This window comes from Equus caballus, chromosome 23 (assembly GCF_041296265.1).
Source record: "Equus caballus isolate H_3958 breed thoroughbred chromosome 23, TB-T2T, whole genome shotgun sequence".
Taxonomy (NCBI): Eukaryota; Metazoa; Chordata; class Mammalia; order Perissodactyla; family Equidae; genus Equus; species Equus caballus.
In genome coordinates this window covers 16,593,391-16,611,912 of record NC_091706.1, presented here as the reverse complement: position 1 = coordinate 16,611,912, position 18,522 = coordinate 16,593,391, and positions in this window count along the sequence as shown.

Sequence of the window (18,522 nt, the reverse complement as noted above, 5' to 3'; positions counted from 1 at the left end):
CAATAGATCAGTTTCTTCTTTACACTGCTATTTCAGGTAGCATAATGGATGTTCTAAGAGGAAATTTGCTCTTTTAATGCCTAATGATATGCAAGTGGGGAAACATGTTACGGGAAAAGCAAAGTAGAGAGGTAAATGTAATCAGTCAGCCACCATTTCTCGAGTGTGAGATCAATTTGATTTTTTATCTAATGCCTATTTTTAATTCAATAATTTAAGAAACACCTTAGGTTTCTAATTAACAGAAGTTATTTACACCAAGAAGTGTAGTATTTTTTTGTAAGTGAAAGTTTACAGAGTTTTCTCGACAAGTTTTCTTGTCAAGTGTGTTTGCTAAAGACATTACTCACTTTTATCAAAACAGGTTAGCTCCATCCATCTCATCAACATGATAGCTCATGCCCTCTATGCAATCTTCAAAGATAGGGTTAAAGAAAGCCAGTATCTCCGCATAAAATCAAAAGTCTGGGGTTGCTGGAGGGCAGAGGCCACTCACCCTAGCCACAGTGTTATTGTTACACCCTTATCATTATCCTCGCTGTTACTGGAGGCTGTGGGGATGTGCACTGGCAGGAGGAGGCCTTTAATGGATTTTTGTAGGACCAGGAATGCTTAACTTCAGGATAAGATAAGAGAGCCTCTGGAGGGTTTCTCCCCATGCAGTTTGGAAGGTGTGCTTTTTCTCCTTGAGAGCATGAGAATTCAGCGAACTATTTATTCCCATAAGCATGCAGGCTGTTTGGCAGTGGGAGCTTGCTTGGAAGTTTCCCAGAAGCAACAGAAAACGCCAATTTAAGATTGAAAAGCAGAGTAGGAAATCTACCTTATAGATAATTTATAGGTTAATAACTGAGAGATGACCCAAGAATCTTTTGCTCAAGAGTCTTATTTGGAATGACAACATTTCCCTCAGAAAAATCCCTGTAGGACTCCTGATAATAATGTTGCAGAGATAAATAACTAGGAATAAGAGGGGTTAAGTAAGTTCCCCAAGGTAACTCAGTAAGTAACAGAGTCAGCACCTGAAGTCAGGTCTCCGATCCTACCCAGTCCTAGTGATGAGGATTTTTAGGCTGCTTAATTTTAAAACGGTTTATGATGAGGATTTTTAGGCTGGTTACTTTTAAAACTGCAGATGAGAAGCAGGCTCCGAGGACTGGAATTTTGCTTGCCCTTTTGAGACCTTTGCGTTTGTGAAGGAAGAGGGGATGACCTTGTAGGGACCTGAAATTGGCCACCCCAGGATATGTCTCTTTGGCATCAGGATTGTTTTGGGCTGATTGCTTTTGATGGGCTGGGACAGGGAAGGAGGCTCTGGGGAATGGAACTTGCCCTTGTTGGGACACATTTACATTTGTAAGGTAAATCTCTGTCTGTAAAAGGTGCCTCCCTCTCTGTACCAGGAAGAAAAGGAGAGATGACCTTGTGCCTAGAAACTCTTAATGGGGAAGGCAAGAACTTAAGTTGGTTGCTGTCTGGGAATCTCATATAACTGGTTTAGGGTGGTGGCGTCTAACCTTTCTAACCTTTACTTAATCCGATTTGATTCTTGTCTAAAAGTCATGGGATCACCCAATGACCAGACCCCACCTGCACTGATACCATTTTAACTTTTTTTCATGTTCTTTCCTTTGTCTTCATGAAGAGATGACTCACATACCTATGCCTTAAATTTTGCCCTAACCCTCAACTCGGGGCAGCAGGAGGAGCTCTGACTGCCCGTGGGTCTTGTCCCCACGCACCAGCTCTGCCTGCCCATGGGTCCTGTCCCCATGCTATTCACACTATTCTCTAAATAAAAGAGCACTCCTGCCAGATCTTGAGAGTCTAAGAAATCTTTCTTTCGACTCCTCGACTCACTGACCCCGCATCACTAGTGCTCTTTCTACTACTCCATGCTGGCTCTCCCAGGTAGACCAGCAAGACTCTGACCAAGTCTCATGGACATAACCAATCACTGTTTGCTGACTGCAATTGTTTTTTCTGCTTTGCTATGAGTCATTTTAATACCTAGGCAGCAGTGAAACTTTTTTGCTATCAGCCGCATAGCTAAGCTATAGTGTCCTGTGTAATTGTATTACACAATTCTCATCGTTTTGGGGCCAGGGTATAGATGAAGCCATTGCCACATGACCTCTGGTCATGCGTCACAGTTAAAAGTCAAGTCAGTCTTGATTGGCACAAAATTAAGTTAGGAGTCAGTCTTGATTGGCACCAACATTTGACACATGAGTAGTGTTGGTTGATTCCCCTACAAAAAACAGTTTCGTAGGGCTGCAGCTTTCACCCCCAAAAACTCAGAACGTCTGTGAAAGAGTCGCCGTGAGGACTCCAGTCCAGTTTCTCTCTCTCATCATAGTACGCTTACCATCAAGAGACTTTATCGCATTGCATTTAACAGGTTTGCTTCAGTTTGTGAGAGAAGATGCACCAGGAGGCTTTAAGATGGCGACGGAGATAGCGTACCTCTCCCCTTCTCTAGGCATTGGGAGCATACTAGGGAACACAACAGATAAAGTTCCTTTCCCCAGGAGTTTACACTGTCAGTAGGGAATGCTCATTTAGGCCCCAAAATTGTAGACTGTAGAAGACCCAGTTGTCAATTCTATTGTTTGTTTTCTTCAATAAATTTAAGTCCAGCTCCATAATATAATTAGAAATTCAATTTCTAATCTGAAGTGGAAAAATCTTTCAGTTTACAGACCTTGTTAAGTGATTAACTAGTTGACGACAGTATACTAAAGCTGTATGAAATTTAGAGCTTTTCCACGCAAATTTGGTCTATCTCTCTATCAATTAGCCATACCTAATTTCTGCTTTTTCCTCTTTCTTTTTCTGGCTACCCACCTCTTTGCCATTCCTCTTTGGGGTTAGTAAGTAAAAGAAAGAACATGGAACTCGTATCTATCAAGGATTCTGAATTATGATTCTGGAGAAAGTTGTTGTGGGAAAGGAGGACCTCAATGACCTGCTTTATCTCCATCCAACAGGACCGTGGGTAACTGAGACTTGGTTTTGGCATTTCCTCTTACTTCACAAAAGGGAAATAAGGAAGTATGCATTCCAATGTGTATTCGCTATCTCAACAGAAATCTCTTTATCTCCCCCATAGCTGCCTGCCAAGCCCCAGAAGGTTTCAGGGTCAATGATTATGATCTCTCCATTGAGACACTTTGACATCTGTGAGTAAGTTGACCTTGAAGATTGAACCAAGTCATTCCTAACAGACGTTAATTTGATTGCTCGTTCTGACCTCTCCTGAGTCTGGCTTTTGTCTTCATCACTATATTAAGATGGTGATAACCTCCCTGAGTCATAAAAATGCTCTGATAATCCTTATCGATCCTAGATTTGAAGTTGAACAGATAACCAAAGTATATTATGGTAAACTTTTAACCTACTCTCTAAGACATATGTCCACCAAGACAGAGACAAGAGTTTATGCTTTTTGTCTCATAAAAGACCCCTCTCTCATTTGTTTTTACATTAATAATTACCGCTTTAAAAGTAACACAACCTACTCTGTTCACTTTGCATTTATTTTTGCCAGCCTCTGGCAAGAGTAACGACCACTGGAATCAGGAAATTATTGAAAATCCTTCTTTTAAAGAATTTTGGACTTTGAAAATATTGGAAGATGACAATAAGATATTAAAAATAGTGATACTCATTACCTACATTTAAACAAGTCCTTTATATTTCAGCTAGTGTTAGAAATGGTAGCTGTTTGTGCAGCTAAAGACACAGGAGTCCCAGGAAATAAAGCTGTTTCTTACTGTTGTGCTGTAAAGGAAAGAGCATGACTTGGAAGTCAGGCAGAACTGGGCTCAGATATTGGCTCCACACCTTGCCAGCTAGGTGTCCCTGGGAAAATGGCTAGATAGACATGAGTACGAATTTCCTCATAGGTAGGATGAGGATATTATCCATCTTTGTTACCAGGACTCAAAAGATACCCCTTCCTTTAAACACGCAGATCCCAAAGGGACACTGAGGCCCAGAGTCCTCATTCCCAAGCTTCCTTGTTAATCCTGCGTTCAGCCTCTAATTAATAAGTAAATTATATATCAATGACATGTTTTCTGTTGTTCTTAGAAGCTTCCTAACCTAAGGTGGAAATTCTATTAGCCAGATGTTTTCAGATTGGCAGACACAAGGCTTAAAGTAGGGGGGAAAAACACTGAATAGTCACTAAATCATCAAAATGCCTCACAACAGGTAAATTATGCATCTTAGAGACTTGGAACAGATGGACTAGCATCAGAATTTGGCTGAGGTAGCAAGGAACAAGGTCTGTCTATGGTCAAATAGGGAAGGTGAGAGCAAGATCTAGAAGGTTCTAGAAGAAGCCACTGCCAGCTCTAATCCAAACAATCCTTAGGCTAGGGCCCCAGCAGCTTTATCTCTGCCGGCCCCCGCATTACTCTCCACAGTAGTGCCAGGGGTTTCCTGTGGGAAAAACACCCCCAAAAAGAAGACAAGCAGGGACCACATTCAGAGGTGGCTGAGGAGACCTACATCTCTCCTGGCCCGTTTGCTGACGCCTGGAATTCTTTTAACTTGAGTGGAACACTTTTCCTCGCATAATTATAACGAAAAGGCTTAAATTTCACAAGCCTATTTCAGACAAGGTGTTGATGAACATGAGTTCCAGACAAAATATAATCAATCAGCCAACAAGTGTTGTTGACTGGTTGTCAGATCGTTCTCTGTTGAGAGGAAAGAGGTGAAGAGAGCAAAGCCCTGGTCAGCTGAGAGCAGGTAAGGGTCACCCGCAGAGGAAAGGCTCATGGAAAAGAAGTTGTCTTCTGTCACAGTTTTGCCTCTGTTCGTAGCTGAGAGGGGGCAGCAGAAGGTGCCTGAGCTCTGATATTTGGTTTAAGGACGTTTAGGAGTTTTTACAACTTGTTTGTTTTGTTTTTGTTTGGTCAGGCTTCTGCAGACGCCATAAATCTGTTAGCAATGATTTATGAACAGCTCTTCCTTTGGTGATGTTTATTTTTCACAGGGCTTCTGTGAAGGCTTGGCTTCTTGCTGAAAAAAAGAGCTTCCAATGGATGGACAGCACGGTTGCTGGAAGGGAGACTCCAGCCTTCACTAGGCACCTCAACTCCTGCTGCAACACGTTTCTTCTGGGTTACCCAGACCAACCAGCCAGCCCGTCACTAAGTCAGATACTCAGTCAGTCAGTCAGACCTTCAGTCATTCATCCAGTCAGAGAGGCACACAGTCAGACCGTTGGTCAGACCGTCAGTCAGATCAGGAGGTATACATAATCTTTCTAACCAACCTCCTATTTTGAACTCTACTCATTTCATCCCTTATGCTAATTTACAAACCCTCTGGTGTAGATTTCAATAAGGATATTTGAGGTGCTGATTAATCACCCTTGAAGTGTTGTTAGGCTACTTCAAATGCTGACTGATCACTCCCCAGGCACAGATCAGATTTCACTTACACACATATTACAGAATTTACTCTAAATTATTTCAAAAGGAAGCTACTATAGAGACAATACACTTGTCCATCAATAAGGGACTAGTTAAATAAATTATGATACACCTGTAAAACAAAATACTGTGCAGCTGTAGGAAAGAATGGGGGTACACACAGGAACGGCTATGGCTATGCCCCCACTTGAGTGAAAAGAAGAATTTATATATTGTATATGTGCATAAACATCTCTGGGAAAACACACAAACACTAGATTATATTGATTAAGTGGGAGGAAAAGGTAATATGAGGGGTTGGGGGAGAGACATTTCACTAACTGCCCTTCATACTGATGAGAGCTTGGTGAGTCGAGGAGTCCAAAGAAGGATTTCTTGGACTCTCAAGGTCTGGCAGCAGTGCTCCTTTATTCAGAGAATAGCATGGAGTAGCATGGGGACAGGACCCATGGGCAGTGAAGAGTTGCAATGGGTTGAGGGTAGGGCTAAGTTTATAAGGCAAAGGTATGTGAGTTATTTCTTTACAAGACAAAGGAAAGTCATTAAGTTATGTAAAAAAAAAAAAAGTCATTAAAATGGTGTCAGTGCAGGTGGGGTCTGGTTATTGGGTGGTCCTGTAACTTTGGATATGACTCAGGTCGGATCAGGTCAGGACGTCCTATGCTTCCCAGAGGATGATATAGGTCAGCATGTAGAGCAGGACACCTTGGACTTCTCTCCCTGGGGCAGCCTGGATCCTCATCAATACCATTTCAAAAATAAATTCAATATAAAAGATTGAAACATTAATCGTCTTCTAATACACTGTAGAAGTCTTTTTTGATCTAGGCGTGTCTCGGGGAATATTCACATATTTGTTCATTCTGTTGCTGAAGACTGAGGCCACAGACCCTGGTAATGTCTGACTTGTGGCCCGTGACACTTCAACCACCCTTTATAAAGTTGCCCCCAGCTTGGTGCTGCCCTTCTCCCTCCGTGATTGCACATACTTTGGGTTTGCAAGGGTCATCTGTTCCCTCCTCTTTGGTCCCCTACTCATAGGCCACAAAGTCCCCCTGGTCCTTGGCACTGGGCATAGCTCTATCAGCTCAGCGGCTCTGTCCTCTGCCTCACTCACATCCTGAAGAAAATACACAAGAAGGTGATCAAAAAAAATGATATGCAACTCTTTCCACCACACTTAAAGGTGAATTCCTTAAGGGTCCAGAGAAAACATCCTCAGGAAAATCCAAAAACAATAAGTAGGGCTGTTTTTTCAAAAACATTTAACAATTCACTCAGATTTTTGTTCATGTCATTCTATCGCCCTTAAATTAATTTCAAGGGAAAACTGGTGAACTTTTGTCCCCCAGAAAGTTTCCCGCTAGCACCCCTCCTCCCGCCCCTCTCCCTCCAACTCTTTCATTCCGTCCCAATCAAAACACCACTAGCAACAGCCCTGCTAATGGCTATTTTGCTGTCAGGCTTAAATGGGTCAAAGTTCCAATCGCTAGAGAAACAAGAGGCAGTTTGTTTGGCTTAGATGTGGGAATGTAGGAGCTGGCTAAATGCTGGTTTTCATATGCTAATATGTCGTAGGGAGGCAGGCCTGCTGGGCTGGAGGCCGCTAGTGAGCTGATGAGCTGGTAGCCCGGTTAAGGGAAAGTACTGGATGGGGTGAGGCAAGCGGACTCTCCTCACTTCCAGAAGCGGTGGACTGGCAGCTCACAGGCCTTATTGGCACATAGGCAGCTTTGGTGTGATGCACGCAGTGTTTTCAAAAACTTTTAATTAGTAACTGACATCTAAGAAATGCGGAGATTTCACAGAATTCCAGATCTAACGGCTCAGATGTACAGTTGGTCTGCCAAGACCTGAATATCTCCAGCCAACACTTGCGCGAGCTGAGTAGTAACTGCTCCCCTTTAGATAGGGCACGTGCCCCAATTCAACATGGCCCAGCCACCTGGCTGTTCTGCTGACATCTACTGTTAAGTGGCAAATTGACCCCAGAAGTTGGTGGTTTGGAACAACTATTTTCTTTTGCTCATGATTTTGTATTTTCAGGCGGGTGTTGGCTGGGCTACAGTCATCTGAAGGTTCTGTTGGGCTGGAGGCTCAAGATGGCCACTCATAGGGCCACAGTTGACAACGGCTGGGGCCCCAGATGGGGTTAGAGGTTGGAGCAGTCATAGGCAGCCTCTGCAGCACGACAGCTGAGGAGACTGGGACTTCTCACCTAATTGCGGCTTCCACAGCAAGTGTCCTGAGAGAACCAGGCAGACCGCATGGTCTGTACGGCCTAGCCTCAGAAGTCGCAGTGTTGGCTGAAGCATTGACAAGCCCATCCAGATTCACAGGGAAGGAACAGAGACACCACCTCTTGATGAGAGATGTGTCAAAGAACTTGAGTCTCACTCACTTCATCTGCTCTGATCCTGTAAACTTTTGAGTGTAGACCTCTGGGACCTGAATGAATACTGACAGGAACACATCTTCCTTTGCCCTCCTCTCCCCGCTCTCTGCCCTCCCTTGAAGTGGGTGGGGGGACAGAACTTACTGAGTACCACCCGCATACCATTCCTTTATCTTGCAAATATTTGTGGAGGACCTACCTTGTGCCAGGTACTTTCCATACATGTTTTAAATTTAACACTCAGAGCAGCACTGCGGGTAGAAATTATCCCCATTCTGCAGATGAGGAAATTGAGGCTCAAAAATCAAATATTTTGAGTGGGATTGTACAGCTTCAAAAGGGTAGACCCAGAATTCTAAACCAGCTGTTGGAGTGTGTCACATACCGAGAGGGATTATAATTTTTGCTTTGGTCCCTGAAAAATATCTCTACAAATGTACAGTGATGTACTTCATTTCTGTTCAGAAGAAGAGATTATCCTCAGGTGTATGACTTCCCTGGGCTGTCTCACTGAGATGGTACGCGAGGATCCTCACTTTGAAGGGCAAGTGTTTGGAAATTCACAGATCCTTGTGTGTGTCAGCTGAACTCTGAAAAAAACAACGTATCTTATATCCCCTTATCCCAACAAAACTAAATAATGCAATAGTTCTGGCATTTGAGCCTCCAGCCCCAGGCTCTGGAATGCAGGCATAGCACACATTCATGCAATGAGCTGACTTCTCATTTCCGTTCACATCTTGGGTGGCTGGGAATAGATAAGAACAAATCAAAGAGGGAGAGACGCAAGAGAAGGATGGTGAGTGAGGAGGATATTAAGTATTTGCAGCCTCAGAAAAATAAGATACTGGGCAGAAGTTGGGAGGAACATGCCCAAAATCAAAGTGGGGCCCAGGAACGCCCCTGCCTAGTATTTCCATATTCTACACGAGGCCCAGTCCCGGCTGGTTTGTTCTCTGGTTTGAGATTTTCAAGCTGGTGTGGGTCTGCTCTCTTTCCAGCTAGTTGTGTTTCTTCCTGTTCCATGGCATGAATAGGAGGGCTACTCTGTTCCCATGACACAAGGAGTGGAGGAGGGGATGAGAATCAGTATTTACAAAGACGCCACTCTGTGCTGGGCATCTGGCACAGCACATGTCCATTGCAAGTCACGAGTGTAGAAGAACTCAGCTCCATCTCTTGATGAGTGGAGTGGCATGGATGTTCAGGAAGAGAAGAAATTAACGGCAGCTGTCTTGGGAAGTGATCTACCACAGTATGTATCACGCATTAACGTTCTGTGAGGTCACTGTATGTTTCCTGAGGACTGAGAATTATTTTTTCTACTTTTAAAAACATTTTTTTATAAAAATAATGCATACATTCAGAAAAAAATTGCAAAGGGAAGGATATGAGATAAAAAGTAAACTTCCTCCCCAATCCAACCTCATTTCTGGGGTCATCTTAAGTTTCTCTTTATCTATCTCCTTTTTACATCATATAAGTATATATACACCATGTTTTTCCAATATATGCACATATATCATTTTTTAAACATATTTCCAAAAACCTGCCCCACTCACCCCCATTGATCGTGGTGCTGTGCAGGATGGTCACTTTTTAAGTTTTTAGTTGCTTCTTGAGGACTATTATTAACATTTTAATCCCTCAGAATACTTGTCACAGTTCTTTGCTAATAGTAAGTGCTAAATTAATATTGACTAAATGGAACTGAAATCATGCATTTTCACAAACATATATTATATTGCCCTTGAAATTCTCTTCTTCCTCTCCTGAAACTTTAATCATCACTTTACCCTCCATTTTAATTCCTTTTGGCCCTCCAAATGTATATTTCTTTGAAAATATGGTAAAATACCATTAAATATGAACAGAGATAGAGGAAAGATGATATGAAATAGTGACAAGTTCAAATTACAGAATAATTACTGAGAACTGCAGTTTATTATACCAGTTGCACAAACTAAAAATTAGTAAAGTTTGGAAAAGCAAAGGTCTATAGCCAGTAGCTTTCATAAAAAGGTCAAAGTCATTTGAAATTACCATGCCAATTATTTGCTTTCATACGATTGCATGAAAGTCTCAAAAATTCAACTCAACAGCCATTTATTGAGACAGACTGTGTATTCATTATTGTCTGGAATCTAAAGATGACTACGATGTAGCCACGTCCTTAGAAAAACCCACTATTCAGAGGAGGAGAGAGATACAGAAATGAAGAGCTCGAGGTAACGATTACGGGCGGGTAGGAAGAGGGCAGTGCTGGCTGGGCACCTGCAGGCACCCTCAGTTCCAAGGTAGACAATCATCATCACAGTACACTTTTAAATTTACTTGAAGCGGAGTTCATGATGGACTGTACACCCTGAAATCTCGTTACCCATATTCCTTTTGTTATTTTTTTAGAGAACGCAAAGGAGGTAAACTGAAGCCCAAGGTAGCTCTAAAAAATTGCACAACCCAAAATCAGTGAGGTTCAAAAGGATGTCATTGTTCACTATACACATAAAGACATTCCACTAGAGTCGTAATTTCCAGCAAATATTAATAATTATTCTTTGCTATCTCCAGGGTCTCAGAAAGTATCAGACATTAACTGGGCAGACCCTTAACTATTCGCTTTCTGACTACTGTCTTCAGTACTCTAGGAGAAGAATTTCTGGCAGACTGCTGGAACACTAGATATAGTGCTGACATGGTGCAAAATCTTTAAACACGCCTCTCTTGTGAAGGTTTTCTGGAAGACAATCCGGGTCAAAGTCACGTTTCCTGAAACCTGAGGTAGATGACCATCCAGATTATTCAAGCACGTTGTGGGGCTGGGGAGAGTGTGCAACGTGGGGAAAGAAATCAACCAGAAGTGGATTTTTCTTCTCAGAGTCCTATAGAAAGCACAAACTTCCCTCCACGTCTTTCTTTTTAAACGTGACATCGCACCCATTAGATGCTCCTCATGCACTTATTCTGTCTTTATTTCAACTTGTTCATGCGGGACAACAGTGCTGTGCCTGCGAAACCTCACTATGGAAAAACAATTCAGGAGAAAGAGAAGATCTGAACTGAGGCACAATGAAGAACTAGGGGCCATTTATCTTTGATGCCCTTACTCCCCTTTCAAATGCCTTTCATACCCACCTGTCTCAGAATGGCTGCCCCCAGAAGCAGACCCCAAGACCAGAATAGCAGTGCAAGCAGCATATTTAGAAGGTGATCCCAGAAAGCTCTGTTACCGGAGCAGGACAACGAAAAACGGAATTTATGACGCAAATTAGCACTAGGACAACTGAGACTCAACCCAGCAAGGACCCCTATAGAGAGGGTAGAACCTTTGAATTTTCCCCAGCAAGGAGCAAGGAAGCTGGAGTGTTCATCCACTGACTCCCACCCATCACTGACTGGGCTGCTCCCAGAGGCATTAACTACCCAGCTCTTCCGGCCCTCCCTGTCCGAGGCTAAAAGAAAGGCTCCTCCTCGTGGAGAGTTGTAGGTTTGCCGTAGGTGGTTGTGGGTAGGCGCCTGAATGGTGTGTGGTGAAGTTAGACGCACAGGACACGGGCAGTCTGCTGCGCCATCCCATCTTGTGTTTGCTCAGCGTTCCCAACCCTGTGCTCTCCGTGTCTTTCTCCCAGCATTTTAAAGTTAGATATCTTTTCTTTTGTGGAGGAAAGAGCATGAGGAAAAAAAGCTGAGTAAAAGGAGAACCCTTGAGTATGTAGTGATATTAAAAATTCTGAATAAGAATGATTTTGATGAGGTCTGGACCACAGTGGAGGGCTCCTGCGGAACAGATGGGAGTTCAGGGGGAAGTTCTTGTCTTGTATTTCTACGAAATAACTCTGCTTTGATTAACAATAATGACTGGTGGGAATAATTCAGTGAGACTTGTCCCTTCTCGTCTCCTTATATCACAGGCCAATATCTGCCTAATGTCCCAGGTAAGCAAAGAAAAATTGGCAAATTTATACGCTATGTTTTGTTTAAGCCTTCTACTCCCAGAGCAAATTTTTTATGAATAACCTAAATTTGACTGAGGCCTCATGTGGTCCAGTCTCAGGACAGTGTCGTATTAAAAGAAACAGTTGGTTCTGATTAGCAGACAGAAATTACCTGAAGCTCTTCAATCTTCACCTAGTCCGTTGAGACTTCACGCACAGACAACCCTTTGATAATTTTCTCTCCCCATCGCTGCCGGCTCAGTTTCATTTACAGCAACGATGGTTGTTTCCCGAAACTTTTTCCCCTACTTTTTCCTTCCCATACTTTACAGCTCTCCCGATTTCAAGCCTCACAGTTTGTCTTTCTCTCCTTTTTTTAAAAGGTTAACTAAGACTCTTTATCATGTTGTTTTTTGCTGTTATTCCTTTTTCCATTGTATGTAATCTCTACACCAAGCAATCCGGAAGCGTCTGTTCTTTCTTCTAGGAGCCACAGTGAGATGTGCGTGCTGTGGGGAGTGAGGAGCGTGTACTGCATGAAGAAACAGAGGTGGGGAATACTGACTTTTACGTTCATGAGGTTCTTGTTTTCCTTTCTGTATCTATTTGTCTCCCAGTCTATATCTATCTGTCTACTGGAAAAGGACTAAAACAAACACAATAGAGCGTGACTGGTTTCCTCTTTCCTTCTACCTTCACCTCCTCTTCTTTCTTTTTGCTGACCACCTCTCCTACCGCATGAGCTTTGACTAGCCAATAAACCGCAAGAATTGAATAAATAGTTCTTGAAAAATACTCTTCTTGTGGTTATCAAGCAAGGAGCACAAAATAAGAATGACCCCCAACTACGAGTCTCAGTTCAAGTTATAAACTGCTGCCTAAGCCAAAGTGACAAGGACAGGGCTCACTTCTCCCTATCCTGTGAAACTCTGACCCTGCTTCTGCCGGGGAGTCACCGGGTCTTCAGGTGCTCCCTGAATCAACATCCGCTGGATAAAGGCTTACTGGCCTCTATTTCAGTCCCTTAAATGATTTTCTTTTGACTTTATCTGCACACACAATGTATATATACACGTGTTCATAAACATAGGATATATGTGAAGATAAATTAAAATTAAGTTATAAAGCACTTCCACATTCACTATACTTACAAAATGCTAACAACCTTATGAGGTAAGTGTGAGTATGAATTATTTTCTTAATTCTACAAGTGAGAAAATTAAAGCTCAAAGGAGTTAGACGGATGGGCCCAAGGTCACACAGATTGTTACTACATATTCAAACCTGGGCCTCCACGTCCCCTGCATTTCACTGCAGTGCATCTGGGAATCCATGTTAGGTTTGAGGATTCCCAAAGGACTTTGCCTGCCGCTCTATTCTCCCACACCAGGGAGCACCCCAAAATCCAGCACAAGTATAGACAATCAAGTGTCTTGGGATCAACAGTCAAACCCTGTGTTAGGCTATATGTGTATGAGTGTGATCATGTCTGTTTACACGAACAATTTGTGATCATACATAATATCTTATTGTGGAAAAGTAGAAAATGCAGAGAATTAAAAAGAAAACAAAATCACTTTTAATTTAATTGATTAGTCATAATCACTGTTAATAGTCAGTGTTTATTTTTCATAAACATACTCGTGAATCTTAATACTCTTGATATCAAAATGGGACGTGGATAGTACAGGAAAGGACAATTATAAGCCAGTCTCATGCAGGAATAGCAACACAAAATTCTAAAGAAAATGTTGTCAAACTGTGACTGAATTGATTTATTCCCGAAATTTAGGTTTGATTTGACATTATACAAGTTATTATTATAATGTGCCATATTAAATGATTGAAAAAAGAGGAAAGTATGATCTCAATAGACACAGAAAAAACATTCAAATATTAACTCTCATTCCTGACAGAAACATTAAAGTGGGAAGAGAGGGCACCTTCGCTAATCTGACAAAGTGCATCGTCCATAAATATCATATGCAAGAGTGAAATACGAAAACATTCTCTTTCCTATTAGAAATAACACAAGAATAACTGCTTCTCTTCAATATTTTCTTGGAGGCTCTAGCCAGCATAGCAGAAGAGAAAAATAAAACACACACTAGTTGGAAAGGAACAAACAGAATTGTCACAATTTAGATAAAATTGCCTACATAGAAAACTCAAAGAGTCTACAGAGAAACATTAAAATTAACTAGAGAATTTAGCAAAGTTTCTGGATGTAAGTTCAATCTAAGAAAGACAATCGCATTTCTAGACATCAACAACAAACAATTATTCTCTTAATTTTAAAAATTAGAATAGTGCAAAAGATCTTAATAGACACCTCACTAAAGAAGATATAAAGATGACAAATAAGCGTATGAAAAGATCATCCATATCATATGTCACCAGGGAAATGCAAATTAAAACAATAATAACATCATATGTTATCAGAGACATGCAAATTAAAACAGTTAAAATAATAATGTGTAGAATAACATTGTACACACCTATTAGAATAGCAAATATCCATAACACTGACAACACCAAATGCTGGCGACCATGTGGGGCAACAGGCACTCTCATTTGTTACCGCTGGGAACGTAAAGTGGTACAGTCATTTTGGAAGACAATTTGTCAGTCTCTTACAAAGCTAAACATACTCTTACCACGTGATCCAGCAATCATATTCCCTGGTATTTACCAAAGGGAGTTGAAAACTATGTTCACATGAAAACATGCACACAGAGGTTTATAGCAGCCTTATTCATAATTGCCAAAACTTGGAAGCAACAAAGATGTCTTTCAGTAGGTGAATGCAGAGATAAACTGTAGCACATCCAGACAATGGGCTAGTATTCAGCACTAAAAAGAAATGAGCTATCAAGGCATGAAAAGACGTGGAGAAAATTTAAACTCATATTACTAAGTGAAAGAAACCAATCTGAAAAGGCTACATACTGCATGATTCTAACGATGTGACATCTGGAAAAGGCAAAACTATGGAGACAGTAAAAAGATCAGCGGTTGCCAGGGACTTTTGGGGAGGGAGGGTTGAACAGACAGAACACAAAGGATTTACAGCAATTGGAGCTACTTTGTATGGCACTATAATGGTGGATACATGTCATTATAATTTGTCCAAGACCACGGAATGTACACCACCAAGGGGGAACCCTAATGTAAACTATGGACTCTGGGTGATAATGATGTGTCAACAGAGGTTCACCAATTCTAACAAATGTACCACTCTGGTGAATCCTGGGAGAAAGAATAGATAGTATGACAGAAAGTAAGAGTGATCCTCTCCCTGCTGACGTCACAGGAACGAGCTACTATTTCCAAGTTATGTTCAGAATAAAAGCGGTTTTTATTTTTATTTTATTTTGTTATATTTGAAAAGACTATTACGAAAGGGGAGCCCGTGGGACCTTGAGCCTGAGCTCTGGCTTGAAACAGCCTTAAGATTCTGAAACCCTAGCAGGGGTGATAGAAGCCAGGAAAACTGCCGTCTCAAAGCTACAGTTTTCTGCATTGCAGGAGGTAGAGCTTTAAATGCACCTCCAGTGCAGGTATTTCTTTTTCTGGAAGTCAACTCAAATGGGCTAGACATCCTTGCAAATGTCAAGCAGAGGCCAAACAGAGACTCTGCAGAGCTCAGTGCTCTGTGTGGCTGTGCAGAGGGTGTGTGCGGTAGGCGGCTACGCTTCTACTAGCTGTCTGATGTCTCCTTTAGACGGCATGACTCCTCACCCTCGCCTGTTCCCCAGCAGTAAGTGTGCTCTCATGCGAGCTGATGCTCACGGGAAACCAGAAGTTTGAGAACCAGAAGAGTGCAGGAAGAACTAGAAGGAAGACCACCAGGGAGGACCCCAAAAAGAAACTTGGGCGGGCTTGGTAGAGCTCCACCTGGACTGAAGGGTTAATAACCCACATAAGGTAAGTCTAAATAACCCAGATTCAAGAAAATATTTAAAATCAAAGGAGCTGTGCTTTCTTTGTAATACAGAGGGAGAGATGTAATGGAAATAGCCTCGCACCCCATCCCTCCTTACTTTCTGTTATCTTTTTTTTTTCTGCTTTATCTCCCCAAACCCCCCCGTACATAGTTGTATATCTTAGTTGCAGGTCCTTCTAGTTGTGGGATGTGGGACGCCACCTCAACAGAGCCTGACGAGCGGTGCCATATCCGCACCCAGGATCCGAACCCTGGGCCGCCGCAGCAGAGCTCGCAAACTTAACCACCCGGCCACGGAGCCGGCCCATCTGTTATCTTTTTTAAGGATGTGGCATTATCACTTTCTGATGTGATTGTGATTTGTGGGTTTGGGTCAGGGTGTCCCAATAAGGACATGGATATTTTTAAATTGTCAGTGATCCTGGGAAAAGAAGGGTCCCACGGAGGAAATGATAACTTGGAAACCTGACCTTAGAAGGAAGATGGGGAACAAATTCTTTCCTCTGGGTCTCATTTTCTTGGTCATGGAATCTGAAGATGTGTTTCTGGAATCTCCCAGCCAGTGAGAGGAAGGTGTTCTCTGCCATAAGGAGGCATCCAAAGAGAAAAGGAGAGAGGCAGACCCTAAAGTCACCTGATGAGGCTGGGTCAGACCCTGTGGGTTCTGAAAGCTGCTATCCCTCTGGCTGGGGCATCTAAACCTTCCAATCATTCCCCAGAATACAAGTCAGGCTCTAACGTTTGATATGATTTTACTGAGGCCTTGAGAGAGAAACCTTCCATTGGATTTCCCTAGACCAGTTGCTCTCAAAGTGCAGTCCCAAGATGAGCAGCATCCGTATTCTCTGGGAACTTATTAGGAAGGCAGATTTCTGAGTCCCATTCCACAGTACTGAATCCAGAACTGTGAAGGTGGGGCTCAGTAATCTATAGTTTAACAAGCCCTCCAGGTGATTCCAATGCACGCCCAAGTGTGAGGACCACGAGACCCTCAGTAAACTCTTACACAGGTGAGGGGCATCGTGTTGAATACAACTTTTAGTGTGTCCTCATTTGAACACTGCCTGGTGAGGTCAGAGTCATAGTCATTAGTGCTATTCACCTAATATATCTAACTATCTGTTTTCAGGACATATAATATGATTATATTTCCTGGGCCCTTATGGTTGAATGGCACCACAAGACTAGGACTTCCCAATGAGTTGTAAAAGGGAGTATTTGATTGTCATTGTATGATCCTACAGAGCTTCCTCTCTCCTTTGAGAGTAATGTTCAAGATGGTGGCTCCCATCAGCCTGGATCCCAGAGCCAGGGGATGTGAAAAGGGCCCCCAACCTTTATTGTTATAATCCACTAAGATTTGGTCGTTATTTGTTGCTGCACCACAGCTTATATTACCTGAATAACTGATATCGGGACAACTGATATTATCTAAAACTATGACTACATGTCCTGCATTTTCTGTCAATGCTCTTATTTCAAATACCCTTTTCCATTTTTAAACCACAGGCCCGATTTTCTGTTTTAATCACATACACAGTCATGCACCACATGACAATGTTTTAGTCAATGATGGACTGCTTGTATGGTGTTGGTCCCATAGGATTAGTACCATGTAGCCTGGGTGTGTAGTGGGCTATACTATCTAGGTTTGTGTAGGTACACTTTGTGATGTTTGCACAAAGAAATTGCCTAAAGCCGCATCTCTCCGAACATAACCCCATCGTTCAGTGACACATGATTGTAGTTTGTTAGTTGTCTTCCCTGATGGACTGTGAAACGTATCCTTTGTCCCCCATATGGTCTAACACAGAGCTGAGGACACAGTAGGAGCTTCATATATATTGATTGATTGATCTGCCATGATCTACATCTGTCATAAAAGAACATTCTCCCTTTATAGACCATATTTCTGTCTGTAAAAATCTACCTACCACAAAGCACTCCTCATACTCTCCCCTTCAAATGGTTTCTTTCCCTCCTGATAGTACTTAAATCCGGCATTTGAGTCTCCTTGCTTTGTTTTAATTATTAACTGTGATTAGATACTCCAAGGGTTCCGGAGCAACCGGGCAATTGAACACATATAATTTTCCTGATTATTTCTCTGACTCAACCCGGAACAAATAGAAACAAACAACAGAAGTCAAAGAAGGAGTGTGTGTTTTCTTAGCTGGATCACTGTGGATTTACACCTCTTTCCCATTTGCACTAATGAGAATTACATTAGTAACTCCCCCACCATGAGCATAACTCTTAAAGTCCTTTCAGGGTCGTTCGAAAGTGGGAGCAAGAATGTAAAGCTATTCTCATGCATGTAACTGAAAAATTCCCACAGCCACGTAGCATATGTGAGCCTAAACGTCTTGAGCTCCTGAAGATATGGGATTGTGGCTCATCTATCTTTGAATCCTCAATGCCTAGCATAGACTCTAGCACATTGGAGGGTCTCGGTACACATTTTTTGTTGAGTGGATGAATGAATGAATGAATCAATCAGTGAAATCAAAGTTTTCTTTGTAATTATTTCACTACAAGAAACTGAAAACCAAATTCTGGCTAATGACCCCTATGAGAGAAACATAATTATCAAATTTGCAGCTTGCTCTATTCAAGACACCTTGACGAGAAACCTTAAACCCTGAAAGTGCTTGTCTCATCCCAGGAGCCCCCTTCTGCCAGCGTCTTTTTACACAGTAACAGCCCCGATAAAGGTAGAAACCTCTATTTAAACAGATGAGGGACCTGGGTCTTGAAGACTAACTAGGAACATATGAAAATAATCTCACATTATTT